Source organism: Hydractinia symbiolongicarpus, chromosome 6 (assembly GCF_029227915.1).
Source record: "Hydractinia symbiolongicarpus strain clone_291-10 chromosome 6, HSymV2.1, whole genome shotgun sequence".
Lineage (NCBI taxonomy): Eukaryota > Metazoa > Cnidaria > Hydrozoa > Anthoathecata > Hydractiniidae > Hydractinia > Hydractinia symbiolongicarpus.
Window position 1 is genome coordinate 6390110 of NC_079880.1, and position 23169 is coordinate 6413278.

General features: G+C 36.7%; 1 long non-coding RNA gene across 1 annotated transcript; it reads left to right on the forward strand.

Annotated features, from left to right (window-relative positions):
* Positions 1-2702: 2702 nt before the first annotated feature.
* On the forward strand, positions 2703-5195 carry LOC130647902 (uncharacterized). The gene is made up of 2 exons (XR_008982902.1): positions 2703-3550; positions 5064-5195. It is a non-coding gene; the product is annotated as an uncharacterized LOC130647902 (long non-coding RNA).
* Positions 5196-23169: the final 17974 nt, after the last annotated feature.

The following is a 23169-nucleotide window of genomic DNA, read 5'->3' on the forward strand; positions in this document are numbered from 1 at the left end:
AAAAGAAGTTTAATCGCCGGCAAACGAAAACCCGCGATTTCCCGTAAATCCCGGGCTTGGCACGTATAGTCGAATGTATACAAAAAAAAGTACCCAGGGAGTAAACTCATTTCCCGAACGATTTTTTAAATTATTTTTTCACCACTAAAACGCATAAGACTTGTAGTTTTTAAAAATGTTTTCATTTTTGATGAGACGTTGACTAAATGAAGTTTAATCGCTGGCAAACGAAAACCTGCGATTTCCCGTAAATCCTGGACTCGGCCCGTATAGTCAAAAGTATACAAAGAAACTACCCAGGGAGTAAACTCATTTCCCGAACGATTTTTTTAATTATTTTCTCACCACTAAAACGCATGAGACTTGTAGTTTTCAAAATTGTTTTCATTTTTGATGAGACGCTGAAAAAAAGCAGTTTAATTGCCGGCAAACGAAAACCTGCGATTTCCCTAAATCCCGGACTCGGCCCGTATAGTCAAAAGTATACAAAGAAAGTACCCAGGGAGTAAACTCATTTCCCGAACGATTTTTTAAATTATTTTTTCACAACTAAAACGCATGAGACTTGTAGTTTTCAAAAATGTTTTCATTTTTGATGACACGCTGAATAAAAGCAGTTTAATCGCCGGCAAACGAATACCTGCGATTTCCCGTAAATCCCGGACTCGGCCCGTATAGTCAAAAGTATACAAAGAAAGTACCCAGGGAGTAAACTCATTTCCAGAACGATTTTTTAAATTATTTTTTCACCACTAAAACGCATAAGACTTGTAGTTTTTAAAAATGTTTTCATTTTTGATGAGACGCTGAATAAAAGAAGTTTAATCGCCGGCAAACGAAAACCCACGATTTCCCGTAAATCCTGGGCTTGGCCCGTATAGTCAAAAGTATACAAAGAAAGTACCCAGGGAGTAAACTCATTTCCCGAACGATTTTTTAAATTACTTTTTCACCACTAAAACGCATGAGACTTGTAGTTTTCAAAAATGTTTTCATTTTATTGAGACGCTGAAAAAAAGCAGTTTAATCGCCGGCAAACGAAAACCTGCAATTTCCCTAAATCCCGGACTCGGCCCGTATAGTCAAAAGTATACAAAGAAAGTACCCAGGGAGTAAACTCGTTTCCAGAACGATTTTTCAAATTATTTTTTCACCACTAAAACGCATAAGACATGTAGTTTTTAAAAATGTTTTCATTTTTGATGAGACGCTGAATAAAAGAAGTTTAATCGCCGGCAAACGAAAACCCGCGATTTCCCGTAAATCCCGGCTTGGCCCGTATAGTCAAAAGTATACAAAGAAAGTACCCAGGGAATAAACTCATTTCCTGAACAATTTTTTAAATTATTTTTTCACCAATAAAACGCATGAGACTTGTAGTTTTTAAAAATGTTTTCATTTTTGATGAGACGCTGAATAAAAGAAGTTTAATCGCCGGCAAACGAAAACCCGCGATTTCCCGTAAATCCCGGGCTTGGCCCGTATAGTCAAAAGTATACAAAGAAAGTACCCAGGGAGTAAACTCATTTCCCGAACGATTTTTTAAATTACTTTTTCACCACTAAAACGCTTGAGACTTGTAGTTTTTAAAAATGTTTTCATTTTTGATGAGACGCTGAATAAAAGAAGTTTAATCGCCGGCAAACGAAAACCCACGATTTCCCGTAAATCCTGGGCTTGGCCCGTATAGCCAAAAGTATACAAAGAAAGTACCCAGGGAGTAAACTCATTTCCCGAACGATTTTTTAAATTACTTTTTCACCACTAAAACACATGAGACTTGTAGTTTTCAAAAATGTTTTCATTTTTGATGAGACGCTGAAAAAAAGCAGTTTAATCGCCGGCAAACGAAAACCTGCAATTTCCCTAAATCCCGGACTCGGCCCGTATAGTCAAAAGTATACAAAGAAAGTACCCAGGGAGTAAACTCGTTTCCAGAACGATTTTTCAAATTATTTTTTCACCACTAAAACGCATAAGACATGTAGTTTTTAAAAATGTTTTCATTTTTGATGAGACGCTGAATAAAAGAAGTTTAATCGCCGGCAAACGAAAACCTGCGATTTCCCGTAAATCCCGGCTTGGCCCGTATAGTCAAAAGTATACAAAGAAAGTACCCAGGGAATAAACTCATTTCCTGAACAATTTTTTAAATTATTATTTCACCAATAAAACGCATGAGACTTGTAGTTTTCAAAAATGTTTTCATTTTTGATGAGACGCTGAATAAAAGAAGTTTAATCGCCGGCAAACGAAAACCCGCGATTTCCCGTAAATTCCGGGCTTGGCCCGTATAGTCAAAAGTATACAAAGAAAGTACCCAGGGAGTAAACTCATTTCCCGAACGATTTTTTAAATTACTTTTTCACCACTAAAACGCTTGAGACTTGTAGTTTTTAAAAATGTTTTCATTTTTGATGAGACGCTGAATAAAAGAAGTTTAATCGCCGGCAAACGAAAACCTGCGATTTCTCGTAAATCCTGGACTCGGCTCGTATAGTCAAAAGTATACAAAGAAAGTACCCAGGGAGTAAACTCCTTTCCCAAACGATTTTTTAAATTATTATTTCACCACTAAAACGCATGAGACTTGTAGTTTTCAAGAATGTTTTCATTTTTGATGAGACGCTGAATAAAAGCAGTTTAATCGCCGGCAAACGAAAACCCGCGATTTCCCGTAAATCCCGGGCTTGGCACGTATAGTCGAATGTATACAAAGAAAGTACCCTGTGAGTAAACTCATTTCCAGAACGATTTTTTAAATTATTGCGAAGCAATTGAGCTTTGCAAGCGAAGCGAGCGAAGCAAAATTGTGGAGCACGTTTGCTACACGCGAGGTATACCAAGAGAATTATTGAGATTCTCAAAATTTCGATAAAAAAAAAATCATATAAAATCAGCGTAAAGAAATAGGACTGATATTTTTGCACATAAAGCTAGGGTATTTTTTTTTCTAATAAAACAAATAAGTTTGGACCGAGGGGTTAAAGTATAAGTTTAGTAAAAAATGCAATAAGTACGGCTCGTACCCCCCCACCCCCGGATTTTGACCCCCCCCCGTCTTTTGGTCCGGATTATACGTCCGCCGAACTTGAACACACAAAGAGGAATATGCCGTGAACAAGAAACGGTAGTCGGCATTTTAGACACGTATATTTTACAGACCCAAAATATGCCTTATTTCTTTGTATTATAGCTAATTATGGTATAAATAATTAATTAATTACTTTGCAATTTTGCTTCTAATACTATTATAGTTGTATTTTAATGAAACATAATAGTATTAAAACGGTTTTCTTCTTTTGAAAAAATTTATTGCTAGTCCTGTTTCTAATCGACTTTACTTGTGTATTTTAAGCTTTTTTGTTGCTGTGCTATTTCTGGAGATTTTAGTTGGATTGGAAAGCTCCTGTGTAAGGTACCCTTTCCTAAAGAAAAATTGAAGTAATTTGTACAATTATAACGCGCCGAGCTGTGTTTTATTTTATTGTTTCTAAGAAGATGTAAGAATACAATATTATCAATTTTAATTGGTTTTATCCAAATCAAGGTAAGGCTTAATCACACGAAAGGTAGCTAGCTAGAGCTCAGTTTTGTATAAAAGAATTAAAAGTAATTTATAGAAATCATATGGAGAAGCTGTATTACTACCTAACTGATAGCCAGATATAGGAAAACCTGTGGCTAGGGCGCAGACAAAACAAATAGCTCCGGGCGCTAGAGTGAGCTGACCAACCGTTTTTTATCATTTTTTATTTATTATATAAGTAACCTGTTACAGTAATTAAAAAAATATCCACTTTTGCTATCAAACCAACAGGAATGTAATTGTCAATAGGAATTAGTTTTCCGTACACCCTCCCTGAGAACAAGGTTTAAAACGACATTAAAACTGTCATTAAACAGAGCTTCAAGGTTGCCCAAGCCGCACCACGTCCTCTAAACGGCGTGGGCATCTTCGAAACTGCTTGTAATTTTAGAACAAGGGTGCTGATAAGCTGCATACGCCGTATAACGTGCAGGTGTTTTTGGGCAAGTTTAGCGTTTTGCAAAAAAATTGAAGTATTCACCTTAAAAAACCGGCATAGACCATAAAGTAAACTATGTGGTAGTAAAGTTCTTAAAAGAACTGTTTTTGATGGTTTTTGATAAAATTTACTTGATAAATAACTTTTAATTTTTATTAACTTCTTTCTCTTAAAGCATCTTTTTCCAACTATCGTCCACAAGGTATGTTACAAGGAATTGAATTTTGAAAATGCTCCAGGCAAGTTCAGGAAAGTGCGGGCGGTTTTGGAAGACAATCACTAATTTAATTGTGGCTGTTTGCAGCTTATTGACACCCTCTTATTTTAGAATATTCTCAGGAATAATAGACCAAGAGAAATTACATCACAGTTTTTTGTCCACCGCCCACGTGTGTTTGAGAACAACCCACATAACAAAGTTCATTATTTTTTAAATTATTTGTGTAAAAATTACTAATCATTCACGATAAACCATTTGTCAGTCATTTTATTCGCCCAACAAAGAATCCTATCCAAGGTGCTTTTCTATTAGTGCTGAATTTAATAATTGACATGGTTCAGCATAGTTTTTAAAAGGTCTGATTGCAAAATATGATTGCCAAAGTTCAGCACTTGTAATATTTGTGTATTTGTGTACTCAGCTTCTAAAACACACACAAGAGACATTATAATTTCCTCTGGGTGATTACATTAATGTTGGTTGAAAAAAAACTGAATGATGAGAAGCATATGTTTTTAAATGGGTCTAGGACAATAAACTTATTTAATTTCCCTTGGCCTTGCATTAATCAAATTCTGAAAAAATAAACACTTCTAAAATGATTTTGTCAGATTTGGAAACTGTTGGTATGGTTGGAACTTTGCGTATAAAATTAGTAAAGTTGCCAAATTGTTTAGTTTTTTTCTTTTATACTTTTCCGAATTAGCCTTAGTTATTTATAAGATGAAAAACAGTGCTTTCAATTCCATGGACTTGGCCATCCCTTAAAGGCACTGGAAGCTTCACTATATGAAAATGTTTTCTTTTTCTTTTAGATTGTGTACAATGGGAGTGAGTGATGTAATCTTCTAATGCGTGTGGTGAAAAGAAGGCGAATCCGTTATTGTTTTTCTGCCCAAATTTGAAGCTATTTAATAAATCTTGATAAAGTTAAAAAACTGTTTTGATTTGTTTGTTTTTGTTTTAATTGTTTCCCGTGAGTTTTCGAAATTCGTTCCAGCAGATTCTGTGGCTTCTACTGCCGGTATTTTTACGTGAAAAAAATACTGTTTTGTTGTGAGGTCATTTACGAAATCGTTAACGTTAGGACCAACTTCTGCGGGTTGTACAACTCGATGTATCACATATCTTTCGGAATACTGCTAAAAGTGTAATTTTGTATTGCGCTCTTTACTTTAACCATTCTGTGGGAAAAGGCGGTACAAAATTTTAACACGCGTTCTTCGTTTTTGTTAGTTTCGCGTAATCTAATTTTCTCGCACATTTTGAAAAGAATATGCCACGCACATCAAATACTCGCGCAGTCTATTCGCAAAAAAAACTGTTTTTGAGCAACGAATTGTTCCGCAGAGCGTTCATTTTCCTACCTCGTCCCCAGGGTTCATCTATATGATATTCAATTTTGATGTATTTCGGAAGATGTTAGCGACAAAGAAACAAGAAGCGCTAGGGACAAAGTATTGGATAGTTTAATTTTGCTTGCAACTTGCGAAATGCTTCGCAACCTTTTTTTTAATTTCTAGTTTTCTCACCACTAAAACGCGTAAGACTTGTAGTTTTTAAAAATATTTTCATATTTGATGGGACGCTGAATAAAAGAAGTTTAATCGCCGGCAAACGAAAACCCGCGATTTCCCGTAAATCCCGGGCTTGGCCGTATAGTCAAAAGTATACAAAGAAAGTACCCAGGGCGTAAACTCATTTTCCAAACGATTTTTTAAATTACTTTTTCACCACTAAAACGCATGAGACTTGTAGTTTTCAAAAATGTTTTCATTTTTGATGAGACGCTGAAAAAAAGCAGTTTAATCGCCGGCAAACGAAAACCTGCGATTTCCCTAAATCTCGGACTCGGCCCGTATAGTCAAAGCTATACAAAGAAAGTACCCAGGGAGTAAACTCATTTCCAGAACGATTTTTTAAATTATTTTTTCACCACTAAAACGCATAAGACTTGTAGTTTTTAAAAGTGTTTTCATTTTTGATGAGACGCTGAATAAAAGAAGTTTAATCGCCGGCAAACGAAAACCCGCAATTTCCCGTAAATCCCGGGCTTGGCCCGTATAGTCAAAAGTATACAAAGAAAGTAACCAGGGAGTAAACTCATTTCCCGAACGATTTTTTATATTATTTTTTTACCACTAAACGCATGAGACTTGTAGTTTTTAAAAATATTTTCATATCTGATGGGACGCTGAATAAAAGAAGTTTAATCGCCGGCAAACGAAAATCCGCGATTTCCCGTAAATCCGGGACTCGGCCCGTATAGTCAAAAGTATACAAAGAAAGTACCCAGGGAGTAAACTCATTTCCCGAACGATTTTTTAAATTATTTTTTCACCACTAAAACGCATGAGACTTGTAGTTTGCAAAAGTGTTTTCATTTTTGATTAGACGCTTAATGAAAGAGGTTTAATCGCCGGAAAACGAAAACCCGCGATTTCCCGTAAATGCCGGGCTTGGCCCGTATAGTCGAATGTATACAAAGAAAGTACCCTGTGAGTAAACTCATTTCCAGAACGATCTTTTAAATTATTTTTTCACCACTAAAACGCATAAGACTTGTAGTTTTTAAAAATGTTTTCATTTTTGATAAGACGCTGAATAAAAGAAGTTTAATCGCCGGCAAACGAAAACCCGCGATTTCCCGTAAATCCGGACTTATAAGCCATTTTGTACTGGGGGACCAATCCTAGCTGTTATCGCGCGCTAAAGAAATAGAGACAGTTTCAAAAACTACATTTCATTGACTTTCTAACAGTATCAATCAGTTTGTGTTACAACAGTTGAGTCACATATTCGTACCAACATATATTTCGTGATATCTTTCCGGTATTACTAGGTTGTATCGCATTTAACAGTGAATCGATTGACTGTGGGACTTAATTCAACTGATTTTGGGCTGTGACCTTATAAATGTAAAAGTGAGACAATTGGACTCCAAGAAATAACATTCTTCTTAATTTGACGTGATTGCCGGAACTCAGCGATTACACTGGGCGCTGTGGTACCGCTTCAGTTAAAAATTTAGATAAATAAGTCAATTCTTACTGTGGGACCTATCCTAGCCGTTATCGCGCGCTGACAAATTAGCGACAGTTTCAAAAAGTGCATTTAATTGACTTTCTAACTGTGTCAGTTCGTTTGAGTTACAACGGTTGCGTCACATATTCGTACCAACATGTATATAGCGATATTTATCTGAGATTACTAGGCTGCATCGCTTTTAACAGTGAAACGAAGAATGTGGGACTTAATTGAACTAACTTTGGACTTTGACCTGATGAATGTGATAAATAAGACAATTGGACTCCAAGAAATAACATTCTTCTAAATTTGACGTGATTGCCGGAACTCAGCGATTACACTGGGCGCTGTGGTAGCGCTTCACTTGAAAATTTAAATAAAAAAGTCATTTTTACCGTGGGACCAATCCTAGCCGTTGTTGCACGCTGTAGAAATAGCGACAGTTTCAAAATCTACATTTCATTGACTTTCCAACGGTATCAGTCCGTTTCAACTACAACAGTTGCGTCACATATTCGTACCAACATGTATTTAGTGATTGTTACCGATATTACTGAGCTGTATCGCTTTTAACAGTGAAACGATTGACTGTTGGACTTAATTGAACTGATTTTGGCCTATGACCTTATAAATGTGAAAATTGAGACAATTGGAATCCAAGAAATAACATTCTTTTTAATTTGACATGATTGCCGGAACTCAGCGATTACACTGAGCGCTGGGGTAGCACTTAATTTAAAAATGTAGATAAATAAGTCATTTTGTACTGAGGGACCAATCCTAGCCGTTATTGCGCGCTGACGAATTAGCGACACTTTCAAAAAGTGCATTTCATTGACTTTGTAACGGTGTCAGTTCGTTTGAGTTACAACGGTTGCGTCACATATTCGTACCAACATGTATTTTGCGATATTTATCTGTTATTAGTAGGTTGCATCGCTTTTAACATTGAAACGAATGAATGCTGGACTTAATTGAACTAACTTTGGACTGTGACCTGATGAATGTGATAAATAAGACAATTGGACTCTAAGAAGTAACATTCATCTTAATTTGGCATGATTGCCGGAACTCAGCGATTACACTGGGCGCTGTGGTAGCGCTTCATTTAAAATTTAGATAAATAAGTCATTCTTTACCGTGGGACAAATCCTAGCCCTTATCGCGCGCTGAAGAAATAGCGACAGTTTCAAAAACTACATTTCATTGACTTTCTAACGGTGTCAGTCCGTTGGACTTACAACGGTTGGGTCACATATTCGTATTAGCAATATTTTTCTGATATTACTAGGTTGCTTTCTTTTTAACAATGAAACGATTTACTGTGCGACTTAATTGAATTAACTTTGGACTGTGACGTGATAAATGTGATAAATGAGTCATTTGGACTCCAAGAAATAAGATTCTTCTTAATTTGACGTGATTGTCACAATTCAGCGATTACACTGGGCGCTGTGGTAGCGCTTCATTTGAAAATTTAAATAAATAAGTCATTTTTACTGTGAGACCAATCCCAGCCGTTATCGTGAGCTGAAGAAATGGCGACAGTTTCAAAAACTACATTTCATTGACTTTCTAACGGTATCAATCCGCTTCAGTTACAACGGTTGCGTCACATATTCGTACCCACATGTATTTAGCGATATTTATTTCATATTACTAGGTTGCATCGCTTTTAACAGTGAAACGATTGTCTGTGGGACTTAATTGAACTAATTTTGGACTGTGACCTTATAAATGTAATAAGTGGGACAATTGGACTCCAAGAAATAACATTTTTCTTAATTTGACATGATTGCCGGAACTCAGCGATTACACTGGGCGCTGTGGTAGCGCTTCATTTGAAAATTTAAATAAATAAGTCATTTTTATTGTGGGACCAATCCTAGCCCTTAGCGCGCGCTGAAGAAATAGAGACAGTTTCAAATACTACATTTCATTGATTTTCTAACGGTATAAGTCCGTTTCAACTACAACAGTTGCGTCACCTATTCGTACCAACATGTATTTAGTGATTGTTACCCATGTTACTAAGTTGTATCGCTTTTAACAGTGAAACGATTGACTGTGGGACTTAATTGAACTGATTTTGGACTATGACCTTATAAATGTAATAAGTGGGACAATTGGACTCCAAGAAATAACATTTTTCTTAATTTGACATGATTGCCGGAACTCAGCGATTACACTGAGCGCTGGGGAAGGACTTAATTTAAAAATGTAGATAAATTAGTCATTTTGTACTGGGGGACTAATCCTAGCCGTTATCACGCGCTGACGAATTAGTGACAGTTTCAAAACGTGCATTTCATTGACTTTCTAACAGTATCAATCAGTTTGTGTTACAACAGTTGAGTCACATATTCGTACCAACATATATTTCGTGATATCTTTCCGGTATTACTAGGTTGTATCGCATTTAACAGTGAATCGATTGACTGTGGGACTTAATTCAACTGATTTTGGGCTGTGACCTTATAAATGTAAAAGTGAGACAATTGGTCTCCAAGAAATAACATTCTTCTTAATTTGACGTGATTGCCGGAACTCAGCGATTACACTGGGCGCTGTGGTACCGCTTCAGTTAAAAATTTAGATAAATAAGTCAATTCTTACTGTGGGACCTATCCTAGCCGTTATCGCGCGCTGACAAATTAGCGACAGTTTCAAAAAGTGCATTTAATTGACTTTCTAACTGTGTCAGTTCGTTTGAGTTACAACGGTTGCGTCACATATTCGTACCAACATGTATATAGCGATATTTATCTGAGATTACTAGGCTGCATCGCTTTTAACAGTGAAACGAAGAATGTGGGACTTAATTGAACTAACTTTGGACTTTGACCTGATGAATGTGATAAATAAGACAATTGGACTCCAAGAAATAACATTCTTCTAAATTTGACGTGATTGCCGGAACTCAGCGATTACACTGGGCGCTGTGGTAGCGCTTCACTTGAAAATTTAAATAAAAAAGTCATTTTTACCGTGGGACCAATCCTAGCCGTTGTTGCACGCTGTAGAAATAGCGACAGTTTCAAAATCTACATTTCATTGACTTTCCAACGGTATCAGTCCGTTTCAACTACAACAGTTGCGTCACATATTCGTACCAACATGTATTTAGTGATTGTTACCGATATTACTGAGCTGTATCGCTTTTAACAGTGAAACGATTGACTGTTGGACTTAATTGAACTGATTTTGGCCTATGACCTTATAAATGTGAAAATTGAGACAATTGGAATCCAAGAAATAACATTCTTTTTAATTTGACATGATTGCCGGAACTCAGCGATTACACTGAGCGCTGGGGTAGCACTTAATTTAAAAATGTAGATAAATAAGTCATTTTGTACTGAGGGACCAATCCTAGCCGTTATTGCGCGCTGACGAATTAGCGACACTTTCAAAAAGTGCATTTCATTGACTTTCTAACGGTGTCAGTTCGTTTGAGTTACAACGGTTGCGTCACATATTCGTACCAACATGTATTTTGCGATATTTATCTGTTATTAGTAGGTTGCATCGCTTTTAACATTGAAACGAATGAATGCTGGACTTAATTGAACTAACTTTGGACTGTGACCTGATGAATGTGATAAATAAGACAATTGGACTCTAAGAAGTAACATTCATCTTAATTTGGCATGATTGCCGGAACTCAGCGATTACACTGGGCGCTGTGGTAGCGCTTCATTTAAAATTTAGATAAATAAGTCATTCTTTACCGTGGGACAAATCCTAGCCCTTATCGCGCGCTGAAGAAATAGCGACAGTTTCAAAAACTACATTTCATTGACTTTCTAACGGTGTCAGTCCGTTGGACTTACAACGGTTGGGTCACATATTCGTATTAGCAATATTTTTCTGATATTACTAGGTTGCTTTCTTTTTAACAATGAAACGATTTACTGTGCGACTTAATTGAATTAACTTTGGACTGTGACGTGATAAATGTGATAAATGAGTCATTTGGACTCCAAGAAATAAGATTCTTCTTAATTTGACGTGATTGTCACAATTCAGCGATTACACTGGGCGCTGTGGTAGCGCTTCATTTGAAAATTTAAATAAATAAGTCATTTTTACTGTGAGACCAATCCCAGCCGTTATCGTGAGCTGAAGAAATGGCGACAGTTTCAAAAACTACATTTCATTGACTTTCTAACGGTATCAATCCGCTTCAGTTACAACGGTTGCGTCACATATTCGTACCCACATGTATTTAGCGATATTTATTTCATATTACTAGGTTGCATCGCTTTTAACAGTGAAACGATTGTCTGTGGGACTTAATTGAACTAATTTTGGACTGTGACCTTATAAATGTAATAAGTGGGACAATTGGACTCCAAGAAATAACATTTTTCTTAATTTGACATGATTGCCGGAACTCAGCGATTACACTGGGCGCTGTGGTAGCGCTTCATTTGAAAATTTAAATAAATAAGTCATTTTTATTGTGGGACCAATCCTAGCCCTTAGCGCGCGCTGAAGAAATAGAGACAGTTTCAAATACTACATTTCATTGATTTTCTAACGGTATAAGTCCGTTTCAACTACAACAGTTGCGTCACCTATTCGTACCAACATGTATTTAGTGATTGTTACCCATGTTACTAAGTTGTATCGCTTTTAACAGTGAAACGATTGACTGTGGGACTTAATTGAACTGATTTTGGACTATGACCTTATAAATGTAATAAGTGGGACAATTGGACTCCAAGAAATAACATTTTTCTTAATTTGACATGATTGCCGGAACTCAGCGATTACACTGAGCGCTGGGGAAGGACTTAATTTAAAAATGTAGATAAATTAGTCATTTTGTACTGGGGGACTAATCCTAGCCGTTATCACGCGCTGACGAATTAGTGACAGTTTCAAAACGTGCATTTCATTGACTTTCTAACGGTGTCAGTTCGTTTGAGTTACAACGGTTGGGTCACATATTCGTACCATCATGTGTTTAGCAATATTTATCTGTTATTACTAGGTTGCATCGCTTTTAACAGGTAAACGATTGAATGTGGGACTTAATTGAACTAACTTTGGACTGTGACCTGATGAAAGTGATTAATGAGACAATTGGACTCCAAGAAATAACATTGATCTTAATTTGACATGATTGCCGGAACTCAGCGATTACACTGGGCGCTGTGGTAGCGCTTCATTTAAAAATTTAGATAAATAAGTCATTCTTTACCGTGGGACCAATCCTAGCCGTTGTCGCGCGCTGTAGAATCAGCGACAGTTTTAAAAACTACATTTCATTGACTTTCTAACGGTATCAGTCCGTTTCAACTACAACGGTTGCGTCACATATTCGTACCAGCATGTATTTAGCGATATTTTTTTCATATTACTAGGTTGCATCGCTTTTAACAGTGAAACGATTGACTGTGGGACTTAATTGAACTGATTTTGGACTGTGACCTTATAAATTGTAATAAGTGAGACAATTTGACTCCAAGAAAAAACATTCTTCTTAATTTGACATGATTGCCGGAAGTCAGCGATTACACTGGACGCTGTGGTAGCGCTTCATTTAAAAATTCAGATAAATAAGTCAATTTTTATTGTGGGACCAATCCTAGCCCTTAGCGCGCGCTGAAGAAATAGAGACAGTTTCAAATACTACATTTCATTGATTTTCTAACGGTATAAGTCCGTTTCAACTACAACAGTTGCGTCACCTATTCGTACCAACATGTATTTAGTGATTGTTATCCATGTTACTAAGTTGTATCGCTTTTAACAGTGAAACGATTGACTGTGGGACTTATTTGAACTGATTTTGGACTATGACCTTATAAATGTAATAAGTGAGACAGTTGGACTCCAAGAAATAACATTTTTCTTAATTTGACATGATTGCCGGAACTTAGCGATTACACTGAGCGCTGGGGTACCGCTTCATTTAAAAATTTAGATAAATAACTCATTCTTTACCGTGGGACAAATCCTAGTCCTTATCGCGCGCTGAAGAAGTAGCGACAGTTTCAAAAACTACATTTCATTGACTTTCTAACGGTATCAGTCCGTTTCAACTACAACAGTTGCGTCACATATTCGTACCAACTTGTATTTAGTGATTCTTACCGATATTACTAAGTTGTATCGCTTTTAACAGTGAAACGATTGACTGTGGGACTTAATTGAACTGATTTTGGCCTATGGCCTTATAAATGTGATAATGGAGACAATTGGACTGAAAGAAATAACATTCTTCTTAATTTGACATGATTGCCGGAAGTCAGCGATTACACTGGGCGCTGTGGTTGCGCTTCATTTAAAAATTTAGATAAATAAGTCAATTTTTATTGTGGGACCAATCCTAGCCCTTAGCGCGCTGAAGAAATAGAGACAGTTTCAAATACTACATTTCATTGATTTTCTAACGGTATCAGTCTGTTTCAACTACAACAGTTGCGTCACCTATTCGTACCAATATGTATTTAGTGATTGTTACCCATATTACTAAGTTGCATTGCTTTTAACAGTGAAACGATTGACTGTGGGACTTAATTGAACTGATTTTGGACTATGACCTTATAAATGTAATAAGTGACACAATTGGACTCCAACAAAATAACATTTTTCTTAATTTGACATGATTGCCGGAACTCAGCGATTACAGTGAGCGCTGGGGTAGGACTTAATTTAAAAATGTAGATAAATAAGTCATTTTGTACTGGGGGACCAATCCTAGCTGTTATCGCGCGATAACGAATTAGCGACAGTCTCAAAACGTGCATTTCATTGACTTTCTAACGGTGTCAGTTCGTTTGAGTTACAACGTTTGGGTCACATATTTGTACCATCATGTATTTAGCGATATTTATCTGTTATTACTAGGTTGCATGGCTTTTAACAGTGAAACGATTGAATGTGGGACTTAATTGAACTAACTTTGGACTGTGACCTGATAAATGTGATAAATGAGACATTTGGACTCCAAGAAATAAGATTCTTCTTAATTTGACGTGATTCTTTGGAACTCAGCGATTACACTGGGCGCTGTTGTAGCGCTTCATTTGAAAATTTAAATAAATAAGTCATTTTTACTGTGAGACCAATCCCACCCGTTATCGTGCGCTGAAGAAATGGCGACAGTTTCAAAAACTACATTTCATTGACTTTCTAACGGTATCAATCCGCTTCAGTTACAACAGTTGTGTCACATATTCGTACCAACATGTATTTAGCGATATTTTTTTTATATTACTAGGTTGCATCGCTTTTAACAGTGAAATGATTGACTGTGGGACTTAGTTGAACTGATTTTGGACTGTGACCTTATAAATGTTATAAGTGAGACAGTTTGACTCTAAGAAATAACATTCTTCTTAATTAGACATGATTGCCGGAAGTCAGCGATTGCACTGGGCGCTGTGGTAGCGCTTCATTTAAAAAATTAGGTAAATAAGTAAATTTTTATTGTTGGACCAATCCTAGCCCTTAGCGCGCGCTGAAGAAATAAAGACAGTTTCAAATACTACATTTCATTGATTTTCTAACAGTATCAGTCCGTTTCAACTACAACAGTTGCGTCACATATTCGTACCAACATGTATTTAGTGATTGTTACCGATATTACTAAGTTGTATTGCTTTTAACAGTGAAACGATTGACTGTGGGACTTAATTGAACTGATTTTGGACTATGACGTTATAAATGTATTAAGTGAGACAATTGGACTCCAAGAAATAACATTTTTCTTAATTTGACATGATTACCGGAACTCAGCGATTACACTGAGCGCTGGGGTAGCCCTTATTTTAAAAATTTAGATAAATAAGTCATTCTTTACCGTGGGACCAATCCTAGCCGTTATCGTGCGCTGTAGAAATAGCGACAGTTTCAAAAACTACATTTCATTGACTTTCTAACGGTATCAGTCCGTTTCAACTACAACAGTTGCGTCACATATTCGTACCAACATGTATCCAGTGATTGTTACCGATATTACTAAGTTGTATCGCTTTTAACAGTGAAACGATTGACTGTGGGACTTAATTGAACTGATTTTGGAATATGACCTTAAAAATGTGATAATTGAGACAATTAGACTCAAAGAAATCACATTCTTCTTAATTTGACATGATTGCCGGAACTCAGCGATTACACTGAGCGCTAGGGTAGCACTTAATTTAAAAATGTAGATAAATAAGTCATTTTGTACTGGGGGACCAATCCTAGCCGTTATTGTGCGCTGACGAATTAGCGACAGTTTCAAAAAGTGCATTTCATTGACTTTCTAACGGTGTTAGTTCGTTTGAGCTACAACGGTTGCGTCACATATTCGTACCAACATGTATTTAGCGATATTTATCTGTTATTACTAGGTTGCATCGCTTTTAACAGTGAAACGAATGAATGTGGGACTTAATTGAACAAACTTTGGACTGTGACCTAATGAATGTGATAAATAAGACAATTAGACTCTAAGAAGTAACAATCATCTTAATTTGACATGATTGCGGAACTCAGCGATTACACTGGGCGCTGTGGTAGCGCTTCATTTAAAATTTAGATAAATAAGTGATTCTTTACCGTGGGACCAATCCCAGCCCTTATCGCGCGCTGAAGAAATAGCGACAGTTTCAAAAACTACATTTCATTGACTTTCTAACGGTATCAATCCGCTTCAGTTACAACAGTTGTGTCACATATTCGTACCAACATGTATTTAGCGATATTTTTTTTATATTACTAGGTTGCATCGCTTTTAACAGTGAAATGATTGACTGTGGGACTTAGTTGAACTGATTTTGGACTGTGACCTTATAAATGTTATAAGTGAGACAGTTTGACTCCAAGAAATAACATTCTTCTTAATTAGACATGATTGCCGGAAGTCAGCGATTGCACTGGGCGCTGTGGTAGCGCTTCATTTAAAAATTTAGATAAATAAGTAAATTTTTATTGTTGGACCAATCCTAGCCCTTAGCGCGCGCTGAAGAAATAAAGACAGTTTCAAATACTACATTTCATTGATTTTCTAACAGTATCAGTCCGTTTCAACTACAACAGTTGCGTCACATATTCGTACCAACATGTATTTAGTGATTGTTACCGATATTACTAAGTTGTATTGCTTTTAACAGTGAAACGATTGACTGTGGGACTTAATTGAACTGATTTTGGACTATGACGTTATAAATGTAATAAGTGAGACAATTGGACTCCAAGAAATAACATTTTTCTTAATTTGACATGATTACCGGAACTCAGCGATTACACTGAGCGCTGGGGTAGCACTTATTTTAAAAATTTAGATAAATAAGTCATTCTTTACCGTGGGACCAATCCTAGCCGTTATCGTGCGCTGTAGAAATAGCGACAGTTTCAAAAACTACATTTCATTGACTTTCTAACGGTATCAGTCCGTTTCAACTACAACAGTTGCGTCACATATTCGTACCAACATGTATCTAGTGATTGTTACCGATATTACTAAGTTGTATCGCTTTTAACAGTGAAACGATTGACTGAGGGACTTAATTGAACTGATTTTGGAATATGACCTTAAAAATGTGATAATTGAGACAATTAGACTCAAAGAAATCACATTCTTCTCAATTTGACATGATTGCCGGAACTCAGCGATTACACTGAGCGCTAGGGTAGCACTTAATTTAAAAATGTAGATAAATAAGTCATTTTGTACTGGGGGACCAATCCTAGCCGTTATTGTGCGCTGACGAATTAGCGACAGTTTCAAAAAGTGCATTTCATTGACTTTCTAACGGTGTTAGTTCGTTTGAGCTACAACGGTTGCGTCACATATTCGTACCAACATGTATTTAGCGATATTTATCTGTTATTACTAGGTTGCATCGCTTTTAACAGTGAAACGAATGAATGTGGGACTTAATTGAACTAACTTTGGACTGTGACCTAATGAATGTGATAAATAAGACAATTAGACTCTAAGAAGTAACAATCATCTTAATTTGACATGATTGCGGAACTCAGCGATTACACTGGGCGATGTGGTAGCGCTTCATTTAAAATTTAGATAAATAAGTGATTCTTTACCGTGGGACCAATCCCAGCCCTTATTGCGCGCTGAAGAAATAGCGACAGTTTCAAAAACTACATTTCATTGAATTTCTAACGGTGTCAGTCCGTTTGAGTTACAACGTTTGGGTCACATATTCGTATTTGCGATATTCTTCTGATATTACTAGGTTGCATCGCTTTTAACAATGATACGATTTACTGTGGGACTTAATTGAACTAATTTTGGACTGTGACCTGATGAATGTGATAAATAAGACAATTGGACTCTAAGAAATAACATTCTTCTTAATTTGACATGATTGCCGGAAGTCAGCGATTACATTGGGCGCTGTGGTAGCGCTTCATTTAAAATTTAAATAAGTAAGTCATTTTTATTGTGAGACCAATCCTAGCCGTTATTGCGCGTTGAAGAATCGGCGACAGTTTCAAAAACTACATTTCATTGACTTTCTAACGGTATCAATCCGCTTCAGCTACAACGGTTGCGTCACATATTCGTACCAACATGTATTTAGCGATATTTTTTTCATATTACTAGGTTGCATCGCTTTTAACAGTAAACCATTGACTGTGGGACTTAATTGAACTGATTTTGGACTGTGACCTTATAAATGTTATAAGTGAGACAATTTGACTTCAAGAAGTAACATTCTTCTTAATTTGACATGATTGCCGGAAGTCAGCGATTACATTGGGCGCTGTGGTAGCGCTTCATTTAAAAATTTAGATAAATAAGTCAATTTTTATTGTGAGATCAATCCTAGCCCTTAGCGCGCGCTAAAGAAATAGAGACAGTTTCAAATACTACATTTCATTGATTTTCTAACGGTATCAGTCCGTTTCAACTACAACAGTTGCGTCACATATTCGTACCAACATGTATTTAGTGATTGTTACCGATATTACTAAGTTGTATCGCTTTTAACAGTGAAACGATTGACTGTGGGACTTAATTGAACTGATTTTGGACTATGACCTTATAAATGTAATATGTTTGACAATTGAACTCCAAGAAATAACATTTTTCTTAATTTGACCTGATAGCCGGAATTCAGCGATTACGCTTAGCGCTGGGGTAGCACATCATTTAAAAATGTAGATAAATAAGCCAATTTGTACTGGGGGACCAATCCTAGCTGTTATCGCGCGCTGACGAATTAGCGACAGTTTCAAAAATTGCATTTCATTGACTTTCTAACGGTGTCAGTTCGTTTGAGTTACAACGGTTGGGTCACATATTCGTATTAGCGATATTCTTCTGATATTACTAGGTTGCATCGCTTTTAACAATGAAACGATTTACTGTGGGACTTAATTGAACTAACTTTGGACTGTGACCTGATAAATGTGATAAATGAGACATTTGGACTCCAAGAAATAACATTCTTCTTAATTTGACATGATTGCCGGAAGTCAGCGATTACACTGGGCGCTGTGGTAGCGCTCCTTTTAAAAATTTAGATAAATAAGTGATTTTTTACTGTGGGACCAATCCTAGCCGTTATCCCGCGCTAAAGAATTAGAGACAGTTTCAAAAACTACATTTCATTGACTTTCTAACAGTATCAACCCGTTTGTGTTACAACAGTTGAGTCACATATTCGTACCAACATGTATTTTGTGATATCTGTCCGGTATTACTAGGTTGTATCGCATTTAACAGTGAATCGGTTGACTGTGGGACTTAATTGAACTGATTTTGGGCTGTGACCTTATAAATGTAAAAGTGAGACAATTGGACTCCAAGAAATAACATTCTTCTTAATTTGACATGATTGCCGGAAGTCAGCGATTACACTGGGCGCTGTGGTAGCGCTTCATTTAAAATTTAGATAAATAAGTCATTCTTTACCGTGGGACCAATCCTAGCCCTTATCGCGCGCTGAAGAAATAGCGACAGTTTCAAAAACTACATTTCATTGAATTTCTAACGGTGTCAGTCCGTTTGAGTTACAACGGTTGGGTCACATATTCGTATTAGCGATATTCTTCTGATGTTACTAGGTTGCATCGCTTTTAACATTGAAACGATTTACTGTGGGACTTAATTGAACTAACTTTGGACTGTGACCTGATAAATGTGATAAATGAGACATTTGGAATCCAAGAAATAACATTCTTCTTAATTTGACGTGATTGCCGGAACTCAGCGATTACACTGGGCGCTGTGGTAGCGCTTCATTTGAAAATTTAAATAAATAAGTCATTTTTACTGTGGGACCAATCCTAGCCGTTATCGCGCGCTGAAGAAATGGCCACAGTTTCAAAAACTACATCGCATTTAACAGTGAATCGGTTGACTGTGGGACTTAATTGAACTGATTTTGGGCTGTGACCTTATAAATGTAAAAGTGAGACAATTGGACTCCAAGAAATAACATTCTTCTTAATTTGACATGATTGCCGGAAGTCAGCGATTACACTGGGCGCTGTGGTAGCGCTTCATTTAAAATTTAGATAAATAAGTCATTCTTTACCGTGGGACCAATCCTAGCCCTTATCGCGCGCTGAAGAAATAGCGACAGTTTCAAAAACTACATTTCATTGAATTTCTAACGGTGTCAGTCCGTTTGAGTTACAACGGTTGGGTCACATATTCGTATTAGCGATATTCTTCTGATGTTACTAGGTTGCATCGCTTTTAACATTGAAACGATTTACTGTGGGACTTAATTGAACTAACTTTGGACTGTGACCTGATAAATGTGATAAATGAGACATTTGGAATCCAAGAAATAACATTCTTCTTAATTTGACGTGATTGCCGGAACTCAGCGATTACACTGGGCGCTGTGGTAGCGCTTCATTTGAAAATTTAAATAAATAAGTCATTTTTACAGTGGGACCAATCCTAGCCGTTATCGCGCGCTGAAGAAATGGCCACAGTTTCAAAAACTACATTTCATTGACTTACTAACGGTATCAATTCGCTTCAGTTACAACGGTTGCGTCACATATTCGTACCAACATGTATTTAGCGATATTTATCTGTTATTACTAGGTTGCATCGCTTTTAACAGTGAAACGAATGAATGTGGGACTTAATTGAACTAACTTTGGACTGTGACCTAATGAATGTGATAAATAAGACAATTAGACTCTAAGAAGTAACAATCATCTTAATTTGACATGATTGCGGAACTCAGCGATTACACTGGGCGCTGTGGTAGCGCTTCATTTAAAATTTAGATAAATAAGTCATTCTTTACCGTGGGACCAATCCCAGCCCTTATCGCGCGCTGAAGAAATAGCGACAGTTTCAAAAACTACATTTCATTGACTTTCTAACGGTGTCAGTCCGTTTGAGTTACAACGTTTGGGTCACATATTCGTATTAGCGATATTCTTCTGATATTACTAGGTTGCATCGCTTTTAACAATGAAACGATTGACTGTGGGACTTAATTGAACTGATTTTGGACTGTGACCTTATAAATGTTATAAGTGAGACAATTTGACTTCAAGAAGTAACATTCTTCTTAATTTGACATGATTGCCGGAAGTCAGCGATTACATTGGGCGCTGTGGTAGCGCTTCATTTAAAAATTTAGATAAATAAGTCAATTTTTATTGTGGGACCAATCCTAGCCCTTAGCGCGCGCTAAAGAAATAGAGACAGTTTTAAATACTACATTTCATTGATTTTCTAACGGTATCAGTCCGTTTCAACTACAACAGTTGCGTCACATATTCGTACCAACATGTATTTAGTGATAGTTACCGATATTACTAAGTTGTATCGCTTTTAACAGTGAAACGATTGACTGTGGGACTTAATTGAACTGATTTTGGACTATGACCTTATAAATGTAATAAGTTTGACAATTGGACTCCAAGAAATAACATTTTTCTTAATTTGACCTGATAGCCGGAATTCAGCGATTACGCTTAGCGCTGGGGTAGCACTTCATTTAAAAATGTAGATAAATAAGCCAATTTGTACTGGGGGACCAATCCTAGCTGTTATCACGCGCTGACGAATTAGCGACAGTTTCAAAAATTGCATTTCATTGAATTTCTAACGGTGTCAGTTCGTTTGAGTTACAACGGTTGGGTCACATATTCGTATTAGCGACATTCTTCTGATAGTGATTGATTTAGTGATTGTTTCCGATATTGCTAAGTTGTATCGCTTTTAACAGTGAAACGATTGACTGCGGGACTTAATTGAACTGAATTTGGACTATGACCTCATAAATGTGATAATTGAGACAATTGGATTCCAAGAAATAACATTCTTCTTAATTTGACATGATTGCCGGAACTCAGCGATTACACTGAGCGCTGGGATAGCACTTATTTTAAAAATGTAGATAAATAAGCCATTTTGTACTGGGGGACCAATCCTAGCTGTTATCGCGCGCTGACGAATTAGCGACAGTTTCAAAAATTGCATTTCAATGACTTTCTAACGGTGTCAGTTCGTTTGAGTTACAACGGTTGGGTCACATATTCGTATTAGCGATATTCTTCTGATATTACTAGGTTGCATCGCTTTTAACAATGAAACGATTTACTGCGGGACTTAATTGAACTAACTTTGGACTGTGACCTGATAAATGTGATAAATGAGACATTTGGACTCCAAGAAATAACATTCTTCTTAATTTGACATGATTGCCGGAAGTCAGCGATTACACTGGGCGCTGTGGTAGCGCTCCATTTAAAAATTTAGATAAATAAGTGATTTTTTACTGTGGGACCAATCCTAGCCGTTATCCCGCGCTAAAGAATTAGAGACAGTTTCAAAAACTACATTTCATTGACTTTCTAACAGTATCAACCCGTTTGTGTTACAACAGTTGAGTCACATATTCGTACCAACATGTATTTAGCGATATTTATCTGATATTACTAGGTTGCATCGCTTTTAAAAGTGAAACGATTGACTGTGGGACTAAATTGAACTGATTTTGGACTGTGACCTTAGAAATGTTATAAGTGAGACAATTGGACTCCAAGAAGTAACATTCTTTCTAATTTGATATGATTGTCGGAACTCAGCGATTACACTGGGCGCTGTGGTAACGCTTCATTTAAAAGTTTAGATTAATCAGTCAGTTCTTGCTGTGGGACCAATCGTAACCGTTATCGCGCGCTGAAGAAATAGCGACAGTTTCGAAAACTTCATTTCATTGACTTTCTAACGGTGTCAGTCCGTTTGAGTTTCAACGGTTGGGTCACATATTCGTACCAACATGTACTTAGCGATATTTATCTGATATTACTAGGTTGCATCGCTTTTAACTGTGAAACGATTGATTGTGGGACTTAATTGAACTAACTTTGGACTGTGACCTGATCAATCTGATAAATGAGAAAATTAGACTCCAAATAACATTCTTCTTAATTTGACATGATTGCCTAACCTCAGCGATTAGACTGGGCGCTGTTGTAGCGCTTCATTTAAATATTTAAATTAATCAGTCAGTTTTTGTTGTGGGACCAATCCTACCCGTTATCGCGCGCTGAAGAAATAGAGACAGTTTCAAATACTACACTTCATTGACTTTCTAACGGTGTCAGTCCGTTTGAGTTTCAACGGTTGGGTCACATATTCGTACCAACATGTACTTAGCGATATTTATCTGATATTACTAGGTTGCATCGCTTTTAACTGTGAAACGATTGATTGTGGGACTTAATTGAACTAACTTTGGACTGTGACCTGATCAATCTGATAAATGAAAAAATTAGACTCCAAATAACATTCTTCTTAATTTGACATGATTGCCTAACATCAGCGATTAGACTGGGCGCTGTTGTAGCGCTTCATTTAAATATTTAAATTAATCAGTCAGTTTTTGCTGTAGGACCAATCCTACCCACGGGTGGTTCGAAGCGGAATCTAAGAGTTAGCGC